Below are 20884 nucleotides of genomic sequence, written 5' to 3'. Positions count from 1 at the left end.
TCCTTCCTTCCTTCCTTCCTTCCTTCCTTCCTTCCTTCCTTCCTTCCTCCCTCCCTCCCTCCCTCCCTTCCTTTCTTTCTTTCCTGTTCTTCTGGTAGAGACCGGTCTCGCCATGTTGCCCAGGCTGGTCTCAAATCCCTGGGCTCAAGCAATCCTCTTGCCTCAGTCTCCCAAAGTGCTGGGATTACAGGCATGAGCCCTAGTACCTGGCCACTTTTTTCTTCTATAATATAAGCTTTTTTTCTATGAAAAGCTTTAGCTGTATTTTTTTATATTTTGTTTTCATTTTTTATTTAGTTCAAAATAATTTAAATTTCCCTTGTGATGTATTATTTGGTTTTAGGCTATTTTGTTTAATTTCTGTTAATTGATTTCTGGTTTAATTCTGTTGTGGTCAGAAAATATACTTTCTGTAATTTGAGTCCTTTTGAGCTTACAGTGACTTATTTTTTAGCCCAAAATAAGGTCTGTCTTGGTAAGTATTCTATAAGCACTTGACAAGAAAATTTTCTGTTATTGCTAAGAAGAGCGTTCTATACATGTTAATGAGGTCAAATTTGTGGTAATGTGGTTCAAATCTTCTGTATTCGTACTGAATTTTCAGGCTATTTGTTCTATCAATTACTGAGAAAGAAGTGTTAACATTTCCAACTATCAGCCTGGCACAGTGGCTCACATCTGTAATCCCAGCACTTTGGGAGGCCGAGGTGGGTGGATCACCTGAGGTCAGGAATTTGAGAACAGCCTGACCACCATAACGAAACCCCGTCTCTACTAAAAATACAAAAATTAGCTGGGCATGGTGGTGGGCACCTGTAATCCCAGCTACTTGGGAGACTGAGGCAGGAGAATCACTTGAACCTGGGAGGCAGAGGTTGCAGTGAGCCGAGATCGCACCACTGCACTCCAGATCGCACCACTGCACTCCAGCCTAGGCAACAGAGCAAGACTCTGTCTCAAAAAAAAAAAAAAAATAAATAATAATAATAATAAATATATAATTTCCAACTATAATTGAGTAATTTTTCTATGTCTCCTTGCAGTTTAGCAGGTTTCGCTACACATATTTTGAAGCACTATTTGTAGGTGCATACATGTAGGGTTATTGTGGCTTCTTGGTGTATTGACCTCTTTATCATTGTGAAATGTTCCTCTTAATCTGATTATAGGCAGTAAATAGGGCAATTTCTTTCTCATTTGTTCCCTTTTCCCAGGTATCAAAATTAGTCACTGCCTATTGTCTGTCTGAAGAAAGCTGTTACATATACTTTGTACAGTTTTCCAGTTGTTTAAGGTGATAGGGTAAGTCTGGTTTCTATTACTTTACCATGGGGAAGAAACAGGAGTCCTTTTGGCACTGGTCTGAAAAATGACCAATTTGATTTTAAATCCTGGTGGGATATCATCCTTTCCTTTGAGTTGTGTTTACTGATCCTTGTCCTCCATGATCCTTTTCTTGACTATACACTTTATTGCAGCTAATTTTATTCATAATTAACACTGTGAGAGTCAACAATTGCAACAGGCCCATGAAAAATTGGTTATTAGATACATGAATATCTTCTTTTATAAAATGTTTGTTCAAGTTTCTGATCATTTAGTTGAATCATTGATATGTAGCAGTCAGGATTCAATAAAAGAAGCAGAACCACTGGGATGCACTTCAAGCTTCAGCATTATAAAGACTGTGGGGCAGATTATCAAGAAAGGAAGAAGGAGGTAAAGTGAGGAATAATAGAACAAGCTGGAACCCACAAGCATGAACTGGGAACCCCACAGGATGAACTGAAATCCGTGTCAGCTCTTGTTGCCTCTCCTTGGTGTTGTAGTATTCCATAGAACACAGGGTCCTTTGCTTGAAGCTAAACACAAACATTCGGTTCAGAAATTACAGAGGTTGAAGGAGAACCCACAGGAAGGTGGGGTAGTTAGTTGCAGACTGCCATGTGACAAGATAAGTCAGCAGGTGAGTTAGCATGAGCTACAAAATGACTGCTACTTAGCTTTCTTTCTCAAATCTTCTGCAAGAATATCTCTTGGGGACCATCCTAACCAGAGACACACAGAAAAAGAAATTCTGGGGAATGTAGTTCAGCCTGGCCAAGGTAATACCATAGCAGTGAAGATAATGTTTGGTATCAATTAAAAATAAAATTTAAATTTAAAAAGTGTTAATATTTATAAATAATTAATAACTCTTAATTGTATTTGCAATAAGTCATGATATACATGTTGTATAAGTCCTCCAACTTTACTATCTTCTTTAATATTTTCCTTTTATTTTCTCTATTTTTTCTTCTCTTTGAATCTGTAAACTAGAGTTTTTCTTGTTTTCTAAAGTTGCTTTACCTTTTAAATATATTTTTGAAACTGCTAAACTTTAAAAAATACAGGCTCAGAACTTGATTGGGATTCATTGAACCTATTGATTAATTTGGAAATAGTTTTCATCTTGATGAAATTGAGTCTAACAAGACATAAATATGTTATTTTTCCTCAACTTCCTCCATTTAATTTCCACCAGCAACGTTTTATAGTTTTAAGTGTAGATTTCTTGCATATCTTTTGCTAGATTTATTTTTATTTAATTAAATTAATTAATTAATTAATTAATTAATTAATTATTATTTTGAGACAGAGTCTCGCCTTGTCGCCCAGGCTGGAGTGCAATGGCATGATCTCCACTTACTGCAACCTCCGCCTCCCGGGTTCAAGTGATTCTCCTGCCTCAGCCTTCTGAGTAGCTGGGATTACAGGATCATGCCACCACGCCCGGTTAATTTTTGTATTTTTAGTAGAGACGGGATTTCACCATATTAGTCAGGCTCGTCTTGAACTCCTGACGTCGTGATCCACCCCCCCTCGGCCTCCCAAAGTACTGGGATTACAGGCGTGAGCCACTAAGCCTGGCAGTTAGATTTATTTTCAGACTCTAAAATGTTTGCTGCTATTGGGAATGAAGTATTTTAATTTTAATTTCCACTTATGCATATACACATTTTGGATATGGTCAGTAAATAAAAGAAGAAACGGAGACAAATGATGTTCAATTATAGCTGAAAGTGAGCATCTACATATTATTTCAAATGTGAGGTAGAGTGACTGAAGAAATAATTGTGCATAACTCTGCTGCACAATAATATCAATATCAATTCTTTTACATTTTAAACACTAACATTTAAATAACATAATGGTAATAATTAAAAATTAAATTAAAATGTTGATTAACATTCCAGATTTATTTTATATGCAAGAAGGGTGTTCCTCGATTACAGACTTCAATGGTGGCTTCACCGAAAAGCCACCAGAATTCAATGCACTTCTTCAATTTCTTCTTCCTTTAACTTACACTTTTCAAAATAACCAAATATCATGCAAAATAAGTAAGCTGCATAAATCACGTAATGAGCAATACCAAAGGTAAATTGACAGTGGAGAGACTTAATAGACATCATCTGAATTCATCACAGTTGTATCAGTACTAATTAACATCATGTGCCTCTGGATTTGAAGAACGGTAAAGGACTTCGCTTCACTTCTGTGGTATTCCTGCCAGAATAACCTGAATATAACTCAGAGGAAATATCAGACAAATTCAAATTGAGGGGGCTGACCTACCTTTTTTTTTTTTTTTTTTGAGACAGAGTCTCAATGTTGTCTCTACGTTGTCTCTATGACAGAGTCTCTATGTTGTCCAGGCTGGAGTGCAGTGGTGCGACCTTGGCTCACTGTAACCTCCACCTCCCGGGTTCAAGCGATTCTCCTGCCTTCGTCTCCCCAGTAGCTGGGATTACAGGCGCGCGCCATCATGCCTGGCTAAGTTTTGTATTTTTAGTGGAGACGGGGTTTCGCCATGTTGGCCAGGCTGGCCTTGAACTGACCTCAAGCGATCCGCCCGCCTCGACCTCCCAAAGTGCTGGGATTAGAGGCGTAAGCCACCACACCCAGCCCTAGTTTTCCAAATGAGGCATATTTGTGAACACAAAGATGAGAGATACCTTATATTTGTTTTCTTCACTGGCGCAATTCCATGAGCAAAATTCGAGGCACGGGGTTCGAAGACAGGAAGTGAGGCAGCATCGCCAAGACCTGCGTTTTGCTCATAGAAAATATTGCTTACTTTTAGAAAAATAAGAATTAATGTCGGGATCCCTGGCACGATGGGAACCCAGTGGCGGTAGAGGTTTGAATGAGCGAGGCATCAGGACAGTCAAGAAGTTTGCACCCTTGTGGTAGGAAATGGGTGGTAAGGATTTCCTTGTTAGGTAATTTCACACTGTCAAACCGATGGGTTGATTAAGTTTGCTCACTTGGAGCAAAAAGCATTCCGTAGTCGGCAGGATTCGAACCTGCGCGGGGAGACCCCAATGGATTTCTAGTCCATCGCCTTAACCACTCGGCCACGACTACAGCTGTATAATGGCTGACTTGGATATATTGGTGAAATCACGTGTCAGGTGATGTGTGCAAACGTTTGTCTTTGGTGAGTTTTTTGGAAATGCTAAGGTGAAATGAGAATTCTAGGAAAGGAAGTCAGAACATCTTTGGTAATTGAGAGCACTGCAATTAGAGAGAGTCCTCATCGCATAAGCATTAACGTTTCCAGCAAATATCCAGTCAGTCGAATAACATCTGGCGAGCGCCTGCCTGCCCCAGGACCGGCCAGGTTTCTGTACTCGCCATAGCTGGTACCAAACCCAGCTAGTACCAAACCTAGCCGGTACCGACGGGGAGTCATGGCCAACTCTCCCCTAATCCGGGATGTTCGGACTTCCCGGAGCCCAAAGCTCCTCGGTGAATTACAGTGTTCGTAGGGGAATTCCAGGCACGGAATCGCTTCCGCTGATTTGTGTCTTAGGTGGAGGGAGCGAAAAATTATGTAGAAAAGTCTCCTCTGTGTCACTTCGTTGTGACATTGTTAAGTCTTTTAGGCTCAGAATCTGGTTTGAGTTTTGGCCGACAAAGGGGCTTCCCCCGTTGCTCTAAATTTAGTCAATTCAACAGATTTTCTTTTTCTCCCTTGTACATTTTGACCTTAATATCTCAATAACAGTGTTTTCCTAAGACCTGAGAGTGATTTTGTCTACCCCGCTTAGAGAGTCTTAATCTAATTTTCTAAAGAAGAAACAGAGGTAGAGGAAGAGGAGAAAAGGGAGAGTGGGCAGAGGAGGGAAGAGAACGATGACAGAGGGGTCAATTGTGACATCTGAACGGAGGAGAGGAGAGGGGTGAAGAGAAGAGTGAAGGCAGGGTAAGGGGGAGTGAAGAAATATTGCTTTACTATGGAAATATTAATAAAATCAACTATAAGAAATCCCATGGTTTAACGAAAGGGGGTCTGCTCTGAGGGGAGTATTAAGCTGAGTTTGGAGTAAGAGAACCAGATTCCATATTTAACTGAGGAGTCTGTTATTTAAACTTCCTTGTTAAAATGAGTATCAGTCACATAAACCTTTAAAAATCGTGTCAAGTTATGAAATGACTAAATACAAATTTAAAGGAAAATATAAGTTGTGATAGAAGGTGTTTCCACAGTCATATCATGTCCCTTTTATTTGGTCTACACATTTTAACAGGCATATAACATTTTAATTAGATTCCTTCAGAACTCTAGTTTGAAGGGAGTTAAGTACTAAAGAAATAACAGACTTTTCATGCTTAAATCAGCACAAAAGGAAACTTGCTGTGATTAATATTAATATGAACTGAATTTATTGAATCAGTTCTTGTTTTGCTTAGAATAAAATGAACAGAGACCCGTGATGGCTTCAATCTTTTTTTTTCTCCTCATTCGTATGTGTGGACCAAAGCATGGCAGAATAGATTCATGTAAAACAAATGAATCAGGGTTCACTTGTAGGAAACAAAACTATTCTAGACATATTAGTTCCAAACTGAAAACAGTCCAAAGTCCATCAACAATAGAAAAGATAAATAGTTGTTTTCCATACAAAGGAACAGTAGAGCAATAAGAATAAAGAATTTAATTACACACAAATTGGAAGGATCTCACAAACATAATATTGAAATGATGCCATACACAAAAGCATACATGCCTTTGTTTATATATACTGTAGCTCAAAACAAGCTAAACAAATCTGTGGTGTTAGAAATCAGGAAGGTGATTGTTGAAGGTGGTTACACTGAGAAAGGCCATGAAGAGACTTGTTGGAGATCGTGGGAATGGTTCTATTTTTCAGTCTGAGTTCTGGGTTCATAGGTGTGTTCACTTTGTGAAAATTTCTTGAGCTGTATAGTTATGGTTTATATACTTTTCTGCATCAACATTGTGTTATAGGTCAATTAAAAATTTACTTAGGCAAGGTGTGGTGGCTAACATATGTAATCCCAGCACTTTGGGAGGCCAAGGTGGGAGGATCACTTGAGGCCAGGCATCCAAGACCAACCTGGGCAACAGCCAACTCTTCCTTCTTCTAAGGGAAATTCTGACATGCAGCGTATTATGGGAATGCTTCAACAGATATTACAGATACATTCTTCTAATTCACCTTTGCGAGCTTTCCCTGTTTCTTTTCCTTCTGCCCCTTTAGAAGGGGATTTTCCAGAGCCTCCAACCCCCCAGCTTCCTTACCTTTGTCTGGCAAAGTTTCTCAGTGCCTTTCCTGCCATTGGGGGAGGGAAAAAAAAAAAGATAAGAAAATTTGAGGAGCTGGATCTGTTTCCAATTATTCGTGCTTCTTTTGCTCCTAATGCTCAGTTTCCAAATGGTGGCAATAATGTCCAATTTAATGCCTTACAATTTAAATTTTTGAAAGAAATAAAAGCTGCCTTTTCTAACTATGGACCTCAATCTCCTTTTATCCTTGGTCTTCTTGATGCTTTTTCATCAAAAAATTTGATGATTCCTATAGACTGGGAGACTTTGGGGAAGGCTGTTCTTGATCGTTCTCAGTGGTTACAATTGCACAGCTGATGGATGGACAAGGCGCATGTACAGGCTAGAAAAAATGCTACGTGTGATCCCCCAGGACCCACTGAGGAACAACTCACAGGCACGGGCCAATATGCTACTCTTAATGCTCAGGCTGGCCTAGATGATGTCGCCCTTACTCAAATCAAGACTTTGTTTTTAAGGGCCTGAAATAAGGTAAAAATAGCAGGAAAATCTTCCCTCTCCTTTGTGAAGATTTTACAGGGCACAAATAAACCATATCCAAATTTTGTAGCCCGTCTTCAAGATGCTGTCTTAAAAACTGTGGGTGTTGGCCCTACTTCAAAAATTTTGTTACAAACATTGTCTTTTAAAAATGCTAATGCTGACTGTCAAAAGTTGTTGAGACCATTAAAGGCCAGTGGGGCGAATTTAGATAAATATATTAGAGCTTGTGCTGGTGTTGGAGGGGCTATTTATAAATGCTCAATTATTTGCTGGAGCCCTATCTACAGCCTTAAAAAAAATAACAAACAAGGTGTTTGCTTTCAATGTGGTAAACCTAGACATTTCAAGAAAGAATGTCGTAAAAAATTGAACACTTTTATCCCTCAAGGCAGAAAGCTGCCTTCAGAGGTGTGCAAACGTTGTGGCAAAGGTCGACATTGGACAAATGAATGCCGTTCCAAAACTGATAAAAGTGGAAATTTACTGTCTCCTCTCCCGGGAAACGGGAGCCGGGCCCCACAGGCTTGGGGCCCCAACAATTACAATGCAAGCCTACTACAATACCCACTGAGCAATGGCCTACAACATCAAGGAATAAATTCGAGTCCTCCTTAAGGATCCCACACCTTACCCCAGTTTCCCAGCTTTATGCGACGACTAAGCAGAGTGCCGCTACTGACTTAACTATTATTCAGCCTTATACCTTGTCTCCTAATAGAGGAGTATATAAATTAGCTATTGGAGTGTGTGGCCGTTTGCCAAAAAGACATGTAGGACTTTTGTTAGGTCAAAACAACAGTGCTATACGGGGGTTAATGGTGATTCCAGGAATCATTGATCCTGATGAAATTCTTACTATGGTACAAGTCTCACAATTTATACGCCTAGAGGCAGGGTAGTGTATTGCACAATAACTTTTATTGCCTTTTTTTCCGTTCCTATCTAGGGAGATATCTTGACAGGGAGGGTTCAGTAGCACAAAAAAAAAACTGTTTTTTGGGAAACTTTAGTTTCTGATCAAAAGCCCTTATATTCATTACACATTAATAAAATAGTTTTTAAAGGGTTAATTAACATGGGGGTGGAGGTGTCTATCATTTGTTTAAATCAGTGTCCTATGCAATGGGAAAAAAAGACAAGTTTCAGTTACACTCACTGGTTGGGTGCTGCTTCTGTGGTTTATCAAAGTGTAGAACCTTTAACCTGTGTCGGTCCTAAAGGTCAACAAGGTCAAGTGTTTTTTTATATTGTTCCTATCAATATTAATCTTTGGGGACAAGATCTTTTACAACAATTTGGTGCTTTTTTAAACATTCCTCATATTTCTTCAGCTGCCAAAAATATGATGTTCAAAATGGGCTACAATCCTTTAAACTCATAGCCACTATTCACCAGTGTCAATGTTTATAATTAAAGTGGAAAACTACTGCTCCTGTTTAGGTGAAACAGTAGCCATTATCTAAAGAAAAACTTAGGGCTTTAAAAGAGTTACTCAAAAAACAATTGGCCGAGGGGCATATAAAGCCAAGTACTTCTGCATGGAATTCCCCTGTCTTTGTCATGTTAAAAAAAAAAAAAAAAGTGAAAAATGACGTTTATTAACTAATCTTAAAACTATAAATGTTTACATTCAACCTAGGGGAAGTTTACAGCCTGGTCTTCCTAATCCTACCCTTATCCCACAAAGTTAAAAATTAATGGTCATAAATCTCAAAGATTGTTTTTTCTCTATTCCATTACAACCTCAAGATTGTAAAAAGTTTGCCTTTACTATTCCTAAATATAATAATGGGCAGCCCCTTCAAAAATATCAGTGGAAGGTTCTTCCCCAGGGTATGCTTAATAGCCCTATTTTATGTCAAAAATTTGTACATAGGACTTTAAATCCTGTAAAAAATCAGTTTCCAACTGTGTTAATTTATCATTATATGGATAATATTTTATTGGCTACCCCTGACGTAACCCTCCAAAATCAAGTTTTTAAGGTTTTACAACAACAGTTAATTCATTATAATTTACAAATATCTCCTAAGAAGGTACAAACTCAGTTCCCCGTTCAATATTTGGGGTATCTATTGGCTAAAAAACAAAGCCGCCCACAAAAGGTTCAAATTAGGAGAAATCAACTTGTGACCCTTAATAATTTTCAAAAATTGTTGAGAGATATTAATTGACTTTGTCCCATCTTAAATATTCCTACTTATAAATTACAACATTTGTTTGCTACCTTAAAAGGAAATTCAGATTTAAACAGTTCTCAGCAATTATCCCCTACTACAAAAAAAAATTGTCTTTTATAAAAAATAAAATTAGTAAAGCTCATCTTAATTATATTATACCCGATCTTCCACTCTCTTTATGTCTTTTTCATACTCCTCATTCACCAACAGCCATCTTATATCAGGATAATAACATTCTAAAGTGGCTATTTTTGACTAATAAAGCCATTAAAAATTTTACCCTTATATTAATAAATTGGCTAAATTAATTATTAAAGGACAACATAAAACTCGTCAATTACTTGGAACTAACCCTATAAAAATTATTACCCAATTATCTAATCAATACATTAAATCTCTACTAAAAACTCATAAAAGATAACAAGTGACTTACACTAAGTGTACTGGTTCCTTTTCTCAACACTATCCCAATCATAGATTATTTACTTTCTACAACAATATTCTTTCCTGCCCTATAATCCTATTTCTTATACTCCGGTTAAAGTTCCCACCTTTTTTACTAATACTTCTAACAATAAAAAAACTAAATACTGGACATCAAATAATTCAAAAATTTCTCACTATCCATTTAAATCTGTACAACAAAAAAAACTTTTTGCCATTCTTATGGTACTACAAAATTGGCCTCAAACCCCTTATAATATAGTTAGTAATTCCCAATATACTGTATATGTGACTAAGTATATTTCTCAAACTTCTTTACCATTACTCCCAAAAACCCCTTTACAAAAACTATTTTCCTTATTGTTCTTGACTCTTACTTCCTGTACAATCCCCCTTTTTATCACTCATATTCGTTCACATTCAGCTTTACCAGGACCTTTAACTTTTGGTAATAGCCAAATTAATTCTTTACTTGTTGATAATGTCCAACAGACTCAACATAAACATCAATTACATCATACTAACAGTTTAAAATTACAGTGGTGATTTTCTATAACACGCCATCAAGCCCAAACTATTGTCAAAACCTGTCCATCTTGTGCTCCTATTATTGCACCCTTTTTAAGTCCAGGTATAAATCCCCAAAACACTCCACAAAATCATATTTAACAAATAAATATAACTTATATTTCTTCTTTTGGTCATTTAAAATATGTTCATCGTACAATTGATACTTAGTCACACTTCCAATGGGCTACACCATTACCCTCTAAAAAAGGTAATTCTGTTATTACTCATTTACTTACTTCCTTTACAGTTATAGAAGTTCCTACTAAATTAAAAACTGACAATGCTCCTACTTATTACTCTCATAAATTGGCTGCCTTCCTCTCTTCATACCACATTCGTCATTCCACTGGCATTCCATTTAACAGTCAAGGTCAAGCAATTATTAAAAAAGCTAATACTACCTTAAAATTACAACTTTTAAAACAAACAGGGGGAAATGGACGAGATTCCCCAAAACATCAAATTCTGAAAGCTCTTTTTACTTTAAATGTTCTTAACTATTGGCGCCAATTACAGCAATCTACAGCAATAAAACATTTTCAACAACCATTAGAAAAGCCACAAGTTAACAATTTGTGGGTGTACTATCCTTCATTACAAGGCCAATATTTAAAAGGAAAAGTTTTACAGTGGGGTTGAGGTTATGCTCTCGTTCGTACAGGTGCCGGAGATAAGTGGTTCCCATCCCGACGGTTAAAGCAGTGCCATGGCGAAGAGGAGCCGGCCGGAAGACTTCCTGGCAGCATTTCAAAAATTAAATCTAAGTACTCAGAAAACCTTCACCTACGAAACTCGTCAAGTGGAACCTCCGACATAGGGTCAGCTGAAAAAACTTACTCAAGAAGCTGAAGGGGTTGTTCAACAAGCTGGACAGCCCAAAACCTCACTGACCTTATTTCTGGCTATACTAGCTGTAGTGAATTGCCAAATAACAACTGGAGAATTCACATATTGGACTTATATTCCCTTTCCACCCTTATATCAAGGTGTGGCCTAGGGAGACAAAGAAGTTTTAGTATTTACTAATGATACTACTTGGATGCCATCACCTTTTTAAAACCAGGATCCTGAGTTAGACACGGGTACAGTAAACAGTTCATATCAATTTGGGATGGAAGGGTTACCTATATGTCTTGGGAACAGTCCACATTGTTTACATCCTTCTCATGAGGCTTGGGCTTTGCGCTAAAATCATAGTCACATTGCTGCCTTTACTATGATTGTTGTTACTCAGAGTTTTAAATATAATCATATTGCTCTGCTTAATGAAACCTTGCCTACTACATTATCCTTATGTCCTATTCCTGTCGTGTCTGGAGGTGTTTCCCAATTAGAGTGGACTAAATGTAGAGAAAGTGGACCACAATTATTATTAGAGGTAAAAGGTAGGAATTACAGATACCTTGTCACTGACTAGAGTGTGCATGGAGATTTTCAGACTAAGTTTACCCACATTAGCCTACGATGGCATAGAAATAATCACACCATTTATGCTGATGGTAATGAAACTATTATTTGACATGATGGTGGCTCGTCGCCCCCTATGCCACATTTGGCCAACACCTCACAAATACAAAGTCATATAGGGAAGTTACTAGCTGCTGGTAAACCAATGTCTACTTTTACAGGAAACATGTCCTTAAATATCACTAATCTTTCTAATCCTTTCCATATATCTTTACATCGAAACAGATCTAGATATATCATTGCTTGTGTTAAAAAAAAAAAAAAACCTTACTTGTTGTTAGCAAGAATCTTTAAATGGGATAATAATACAGGAGTAGTTAACTGTACAGACAATTGTACATTTTTAAGCTGTATAAATACTACTTGGTGGCATAATAATTGGAATGAGACTCACTCCGATATATATATTTTAAGAGCTAAAAAAGAAACCTGGTTACCTGTGAACTTGACACACACCTGGAGTGAATCTACTGGGGTTACTCAGATTTACAAAGTAATGCAAGATCTTGTCCACCGCAGCCGGAGAGCGGTTGGGATCGTTGTAACAGCAGTAGTGGGACTTGTGGCCATTGCTTCCACCGCTGCTGTTGCTGGACTGGCGTTACATCAGAGTATCCAAAATGCAGAGTTCGTGCAACAATAGCATGAACAATCTCACTTGTTGTGGCAACAACAACGAGACATCGATGTTCATTTGACTGAACGAGTAGATAACTTAGAACAAGTAGTTTCTTGGATAGGGGATCAGCTGACAGTGTTAAATACTCGAGCCTTGTTAAACTGTGACTGGAATACTACTCAATTTTATATTACCCCTGTTCCTTTTAACAGCACTGTACATAATTGGACAGAGATAAAAAGACTTTTAATTGGTCATAACAATCCTTTCCTGGAAATACAAGAACTAACATACAATATTTCTAAAACGTTTCGTAATCAGTTACCATTGTTGACTGGTGCAGATTTAATGACTGGTATTGCCCAAAACCTGAAATCTTTAAACCCTATGAGTACTGTAAAAGTTTTACTGACTTTTGTTTCTAGTAATGTATTGATTGTTGTTTTTGCCTTTGTCATTTTCACAGTCTACTAGAAACGGTGCCAAAGGGCAAACACCGAATCCCAGTGAGCCCAATATGTAATGATGGTTTTAAAAAAAAATTCAAACCTGTAAATAAAGAAGGGGGAGATGTAGAGGACTGTGTGCTCGCAAACGAGATGTTCCCAATAAGCCCTGCTCTTGCAAACAAAGCAGGACATTCCTTCTCTGCAAACAAGAAGGATAAAGGAGCCAGCTGTAAATAGCGGACTCTGGGAACTGGTCAATGTTTACTGATCTTGCGAGTCAAGGAAAGGTCAGAGAAGCAACACATGTCCCGTGACTTGGCAACATTCCACAAAGGGCTGGATAAAATAAAGCAGAGTGTGCCGTTCAGGGCAGCCGCCATGTATGTCTTGTCCTGTGTTGTCTTGTGTGTTCATTCCTTTGTTTAGGAAACACGCGGACCCCAACACTGAGAGGCTAGGCCCATCTCGTCCCTTCAAGTTTTTCTGCCTGCTTTATATTCGCTGGTGGCTAAGTAGATGGTGCCCACCCAATTAAGGGTGGGTCTGCCTTCCCCAGCCCACTGACTCAAATGTTAATGTCCTTTGGCAACACCCTTACAGACACACCCGGGATCAATATTGCATCCTTCAATCCAGTTGAATTGACACTCAGTATTAACCATCACACTAGACATGGATCCTTTGTCATAAATATGTATTACAAATATCTTCTATTCTGTGCGTTGCCTTTTCACATTGTTGATGATGTCTTTGGATGACTGAAGTTCTGAAGTCTGAAAGAAGGTCAATTTATCAATCTGTTTCTTTTATAGTTATTGCTTTTGGTGCTTATTAAACAGGAAGTATTTGCCAACCCAAAGTTCATGAAGATAGTTCATTGTTTTCTTTTATAATTTTATTGTTTTAACTTGAACATTTGGATCTTTAATCCATCTTGAATTTTTTTAGGGAATAATTTAAGGAAGACGTCAGTGCCTACATTGTCTTCCTTTGTATATCCAGTTGATTCAGCACCACCTTTGGAAAAATCTACCTCTTTCCCCGATTGAATTGCATTTTATGTGGTTTTACAAAGGTAGATTCATTTTGTTTCATTGGTCTCTATCTTTATGTCAGTAACACTTTCTTAATCAGTGTATCTTTAGAATAAGAGAAATCTCATTATGTGGTAGTGAAAGTCTTCAGATTTGCTCTTCCTCTGCAAGATTTCCTTGGTGATTCTAGGTCCTCTCCAGTTGCACATGCATTTTAGAAACAACTTGTCAATTCTACCAAAAGTCCTGTTTCAATATTTTATTTTGATTACATTGAATCTGAGCCTTTCAATCAATGAATATGTTATATCCCTTCATTTATTTTGATATTTTAAAAATTCTGTGCACAGTGATTTGTAGCTATTAATGTACCACTCTTACATATTTTTATTACATTTATTATTGTATTTATTAGTAGGTTATTGATAGTGTTCTTGATATTATAAATCACATTTTAAAAATGTATTGTCTATTTTTTCAAAGTTTATATGAATAGAACATATATTTGAATATTGGTTTTTGTACCCTGTAAACTTATTTTCACTTAATGATTCTAAAAATTTTTAGAGTTTAGAGATTTTTCAAATATATAAATACATTATCTGCAAATGATGGCAGTCTTATTTCTTCATTTTCAATCTTAATATCTTTTAATACTTTGTCTTATGTAATGGCCTATGATCCCCAATACAGTGTTGAATAGCAGTGGTGATAGTGGTCATGTTTGTCTTGGTCCCAATATCTGGAAGAAAGTGTTAAATATTTACTATAATTAGGATATTAAATGCAGGATTTTGTATATATGCATTCTGGGATTAAGAAATTTCCTTTCCATACATAGACTGCCCTTTTTTTTTAAACCAATGTAGTGTTGAATTTTGTCAAATAGTTTTACTGCATCTACTGATAAGATTATTTGTTTTTTTTTCACTTTGTGGTAAATTTAAAGTGATTTTTTTATATTAAAATAATTCATGTTACTGAAACACACATTACAGCTTAACATTTGACTGTTCTTTCTGCATATTACCGGGTCTGATTGCTCTTACTGTGTTTAGTGGTTTTATATCTAGAATGTTTAACACAAAGATTGACTTGTAATTTCTTCTTTAGTAATTCCTTGTCAGGTTTTAATATGAAGATTATGCTGGCCCTATAAAATGAATTGTGAAGAGTTTTCATTTTTTCTATTTTCTGTATATTAGATCTTCCTTAACATTTTAAGATTTCAGCAATGAAGCCATTTTTGCATAGTGTTTGCCTGCTTTGTCTGAAGGTGTTATAGGCTGAATTGTGTCCCCTCAAAATTTACCTGTTGAAGTCCTAACCTCCAGTACTTCAGAATATGGCCGGATGCGGAGATGGAACCTTTAAATAAGTGATTGAGTTTGAATGAGACCATTAAGGTGCCCTAATCCAATCTGACTGGTGAAAAATAAAGATAATTTAAGTCAAACAAAAGTTGAGACAGTATGTCATTAACAGATGTGTATTACAAGACATAATAAAGGTTTTGTTTGTTTGTTTGTTTGAGACAGGGTCTTGCTCTGTCATCCAGGCTGGAGTGCAGTGGCATGGTCTTGGCTCACTGCAGCCTCTGCCTCCCTGTTTCAAGTGATTCTCCTGCCTCACCCTCCTGAGTAACTGGGATTACAGGGGCCTGCCACCACACCCAGCTAATTTTTGTATTTTTAGTAGAGACGGGGTTTCACTATGTTGTCCAGGCTGGTCTCGAACTCCTCACCTCAGGTGATCCACCCACCTCAGCCTCCCAAGGTGCTGGGATTACAGGCATGATCCACTGTGCCCAGCCAACAAAGGGTTTCCTTGAGGCTAAAGTAAAACGAAAAATCTGAAAGTTGGAATTAATAAAAGAATTAGCATGGTAGCTGGTTTCATGGTCAAGATACAAAAATTCAAATGTATTTGTATATTAAAAACAAACAAGTGAAAATTAAAAATTAAAAGTTGGGCTGGGCGCGGAGGCTCATGTCTGTAATCTCAGCACTTTGGGACGCCAAGGCGGGCGGATCACCTGAGGTCAGAAGTTCAAGACCAGCCTGGTCAACATGGTGAAACCCTGTCTCTACTAAAAATACAAAATATTAGCTGGGTGCGGCCGGGGACGGTGGCTCACGCCTGTAATCCCTGCACTTTGTGAGGCTGAGGCGGGCGGATCACGAGATCAAGAGATTGAGACCATCCTGGCCAACATGGTCTCTCCTAAAAATACAAAAATTAGGTGGGCGTGCTGGCGTGCGCCTGTAGTCCCAGGTACTCAGGAGGCTGAGGTACGAGAACAGCTTGAACCCGGGAGGCGGAGGTTGCAGTGAGCCGAGATCACACCACTGCACTCTAGCCTGGCGACAGAGTGAGACTCCGTCTAAAAAAAAAAAAAAAAAGTGAAAGTGTTGTGGACAGTGATTGGAATATGGCACATGCCTGTAATCCCAGCACTTTGGGAGGCCGAGGCAGGGAGATTATTTGAGGTCAGGAGTTCGAGACCAGCCTGGCCAACATGGTGAAACCCCGTCTCTACTAAAAATACAAAAATTACCCGGGCATGGTGGTATACGCCTGTAATCCCAGCTACTCCGGAGGCTGAGGCAGGAGAATTGCTTGAACCTGGGAGGTGGAGGTTGCAGTGAGCCGAGATCACACCATTGCACTCCAGCTCTGGCAACAGGGTGAGACTCTGTCTCAAAAACAAACCAACCAACCAACCAGATTGGGCCTGGTGCAGTGGTTCCTGCCTGTAATCCCAGCAGTTTGGGAGGCTGAGGTGGGTGGATCACTTGAGCCCAGGAGTTAGAGACCAGCCTAGGCGATATAGGATATCAATCTAGATATTAATAATTTGATGGCTTCAGATATAGATATAAATATAGATATAGATACAGATATTGCAAATGCCTTCTCCATTTCTTGGCTGTGTTTTCACTCTTTTAATGCTGTCTTTTGCAGCCAATACATCCCTTATTTAAAATAAGCCCAACACATCTTATTTAATGATTTATATTCCTTATGTACTGTTTGAGAAATCTTTGCCTAGCCCAAGTTCATGAAGATGTTCTACTGTGTTTTCTTCTAGAAATTGTATCTTTTTTTCGATCACATTGATGTCTATTATATAATAAAATAATTTTGTTTATAATGTGACATAGGAATCAAGGTTTATTTTACTCAATGTGATTATAAAGATCATTCTTACTTGACTGAATTGACCTATAACCTATTTTGTAAATTGGCAGCATAAATTTTCAAGCTTAGCTAATTTTCTACAGTATAGACATGATTTTTCAAATTCTTTTGCATTTACAAAAATATACTTAATTTCCACAAAAATACATACTGGGATTTTGATTGGGATTTCATTGAATCTATTGATCAATTTAGGAAAAATTAATATCCTAACAATATCAAATCTTCCAAAATGTAAACCTGATAAATCACTTTACTTATTTAGGTCTTCTTTAATTTATCCCAATAATGTTTTTTAGTTTTTATTATAGTTTTTTGCACACTTTTTTTACATTTATTAATGCTGTTGTAAATGGAATCTTTGTTGCTGTTGTTTAGTGAAACAGTGTCTCATTTTGTCACCCACGCTGGAGTGTAATGGCATGATGATGGCTTACTGCACCCTTGACCTTCCAGGTTCAAGCGATCGTCTTACCTCAGCCTCCCAAGTAGCTGAGACCACAAGTGTGCACCACCACACCTGGCTAATTTTTTTAAACAATGTTTTTGTAGAGATAGACTCTCACTATATTGTCTAGTCTCAAACTCCTGGGCTCAAGAGACTTTCCTGCCTCCACCTCCCAAAGTGCTGGGATTACAGGTGGGAGCCACCGCACTCATCCTCAAAAATTGACTTTTTTAAATTTCATTTTTCATTTGTTTGTTGCTAGTATATGTGAGTATATTTGATATTTTGTATATTGACCATGAAGTCAGTACCATGCTAAACTTACTTACTAATTCCAATCATTTTTTAGATTCTTCTCAGTTTTGTACACTCATAATCAAGTTATCGTCCAATAATGAAGGCTATATTTATTTCCCAATATTAATATCAATCATTTATTTTTCTTATTTTACTGCAGTAGCTACTATTGCCACCATAGTATTGAATGGAAGTGATAATCGTGGGCATTCTTGTCATGTTCCCAAACTCAGGTTCATTGTAGGTGTTTTGTAGTTAAGCTTTATTAGACTAACAAAATTCCCCTTTATTCTCATTTGAGAGTTTTAAATCATGAATTATTGAATTTCATCAAATGCTTATTCTATGTCTACTTAGATGAAAATTTGGTTTTTATAGTTATTCTATTAATGTGGTAAATTACATTTTAAAAGGTTAAACCAAATTTCCATTTCTAGAGTAAATCTCATTTGAACATAATGTTTTGAGTTTTAAAATAATATGCTCTATTTACTTTGCTGATATTTTGGTTAAAAGTTGAGTCTAAGTTTAAAAGAAATATTGGCAGTAATATTCTGTTCTTGTACTCTTTTTTTGAGTTTTGGTTTCAGAATTACGTCTGTGTAGTCAAATTAGCCGAACAATGTTTTCTCTTTTTCAGTTCTCTAAATGGCTTTCTGAAAGACTGATATTATTTATCTCTTATTTGTATGTGGGAATTCACAAGTGAATCTACCTACACCTAGAGGTTAATATGAGTGGCTCTTTAAATTATGGATTTAATTTTTCCAATAAGTATAGGACAATAAAGATTTCCTATTGCTTTTTGTGTCAGTTGTGGCATATTGTTTGTCTTTTTTTCTTTTTTCTTTTGAGATGGAGTCTCACTGTGTGGCACAGGCTGGAGTGAAGTGGCACGATCTTGGCTCACTGCAACCTCCACCTCCCAGGTTCAAGCAATTCTTGTGCCTCAGCCTCCCGAGTAGCTGGGATTACAGGCATGTGCCACCACACCCGGCTAATTTTTGTATTTTTAGTAGAGACCAGGTTTCACCATATTGGCCAGGCTGGTCTCAAACTCCTGACCTCAGGTGATCCACCTGCCTTGGCCTCCTGAAGTGCTGGGATTACAGGCGTGATCCACTGCACCCGGCCACATTGTGTTTTTCAAGGAATGTATCTATTTCATCAAATGTTTCATGTATATTGACATAAATACATTTATAATACCTCTTTCTTGTTTTTAAAATATCTTTAGGATATATATATATATGTGCGTGTGTGTATGTGTATACACATACATATAATCTGTTTCATTCCCAATGATAGTATTCATATGTTATCGTACCCTCTTTTTAAAATCAGTCTTATCAATCTTTTCAAAGAACCAAACTTTTACTTTGTTGATTTTCTGTGATGTATGTTTGCTTTCCATTTTATTGATTTCTGCACTTATTTTTAATAGCTCCTTGTACTTTTTGCATTTAAATTGCTGGCTTTTTATAGTCTCTTGAGTTACATTGCTGATTTTCAACCTTTCTATTGTTGTAATACATGTAGTTAAAAGTAAAAGTTGTTCTCTATAAACAGCTTTAGATACATTAGACAAATTATGATACGTCTTATTTTCATTATCTTTCAGCTTAAAATATTTTAAAATTTCTATTGTGTTTTCTTCTTTGACCTGTAGAGTGTGGGACACAAACTGCTTTATTTCCAAACTTTCATAGTCTTCTGGTAGTTCTTCCGGAATACAACAAAGACTGAAGCTTTGTTACAATTTGTTTAGTTTAGTTTTTCCTTGCTGTGAAGGCATAGCCTTACTCCTTTCATGTGGTCCTTTAAAGGTTTATCACTTAAAGGTTTATCACTTAGCGCTAAGGGTTAGTATTTCTTAAGTCTCAAAACAACAGCCATTGTACCAATGGGGCTCCAACTGGGAGAAGCATGAACATCAACCTCTGTCTCCCTAGAATCATGCAGCTGCTGGATCTCTACAGATCATTAGCCCTCCAGTTGCTCTTTCCTGTATTGGAACATCTTCCTGTGTAGGTACAACTTAGGAATTAGCCAGTAATATAAAGAGAATTTATAATACAAATTTGAGATCTTTCTCTGTGGTTCCCTCATCACTTGAATTTTGACCATCAAGTTCTATGCACTTTGGTAGCCCCAAACTCTGACCAGTGTCTCCTTAATGCAGTACAACTGCCTCTTTCCACATGAGGTCCATTCCACAATGGTGCAATACAGAACACACCTTTGGAAGGAAAGCACCTTCGAATGTGCAAACTCATATCATGTGCTTCCCTTCTTTCAAGGATTGTAGTTTGTCAAGGCTTGCCTGGGTTGACAGCTCATCAGTGCCTTCAAACAGTTGCTTTAAGTTGGGCGTGGTGGCCCACACCTGCAATCCCAGTACTTTGGGAGGCCGAGGCGGGTGGATCACGAGGTCAGGAGTTCAAGACCAGCCTGGCCAACATGGTGAAACCCTGTCTCTACTCAAAAGACGCGCCTGTAATCCCAGCCACTCGGGAGGCTGAGCCAGGAGAATGACTTGAACCTGGTAGGCGGAGGTTGTGGTGAGCCAAGATTGCGCCATTGCTTTCCAGCCTGGGCAACAGCAGCCTGGGTGACAGAGCAAGACTCTGTCTCAAAGAAAAAAAAAAAAACCAGAAACAAACAAAAAAACTAGTTGCTTTATAGATCTCATCAACAATGAATAATTTTTCTTCTAGATTAAAAAAGAAGTAATAGATTAAAAAGGTAGTAACAGAGACAAATGAGATTCAATGTTAGGTGAAAAGGATAGGGCATCAATCACTCTACTGTGCAACAGTGTTAATAAAAAAAAAAGACTCTATTGGCTGAAAGTGCTGCACAATGATATTAACTTTTAAATTTGATGGCCAAAATTTCGTGACAAAATGTTAATAATTATTGTTCTTTTTTTTTTTTTCAAGACAGAGTCTCGCTCTGTCACCCAGGCTGGAGTGCAATGCTGCGATCTTGGCTCACTGCAACCTCCGCCTCCCGGGTTCAAGTGATTCTCCTGCCTCAGCTTCCGAGTAGCTGG

At 37.6% G+C, this 20884-nt stretch overlaps 1 non-coding gene across 1 annotated transcript; it reads right to left on the bottom strand.

Moving 5' to 3' along the window:
* Positions 1 to 4328: 4328 nt before the first annotated feature.
* On the bottom strand, positions 4329 to 4410 carry TRNAS-AGA. The gene has a single exon. It is a non-coding gene; the product is annotated as a tRNA-Ser (tRNA).
* Between the last annotated feature and the right edge of the window lie 16474 nt (positions 4411 to 20884).

This window comes from Theropithecus gelada, chromosome 4, assembly GCF_003255815.1.
Source record: "Theropithecus gelada isolate Dixy chromosome 4, Tgel_1.0, whole genome shotgun sequence".
NCBI lineage: Eukaryota > Metazoa > Chordata > Mammalia > Primates > Cercopithecidae > Theropithecus > Theropithecus gelada.
This window is presented reverse-complemented; position numbering and strand designations above follow the sequence as displayed.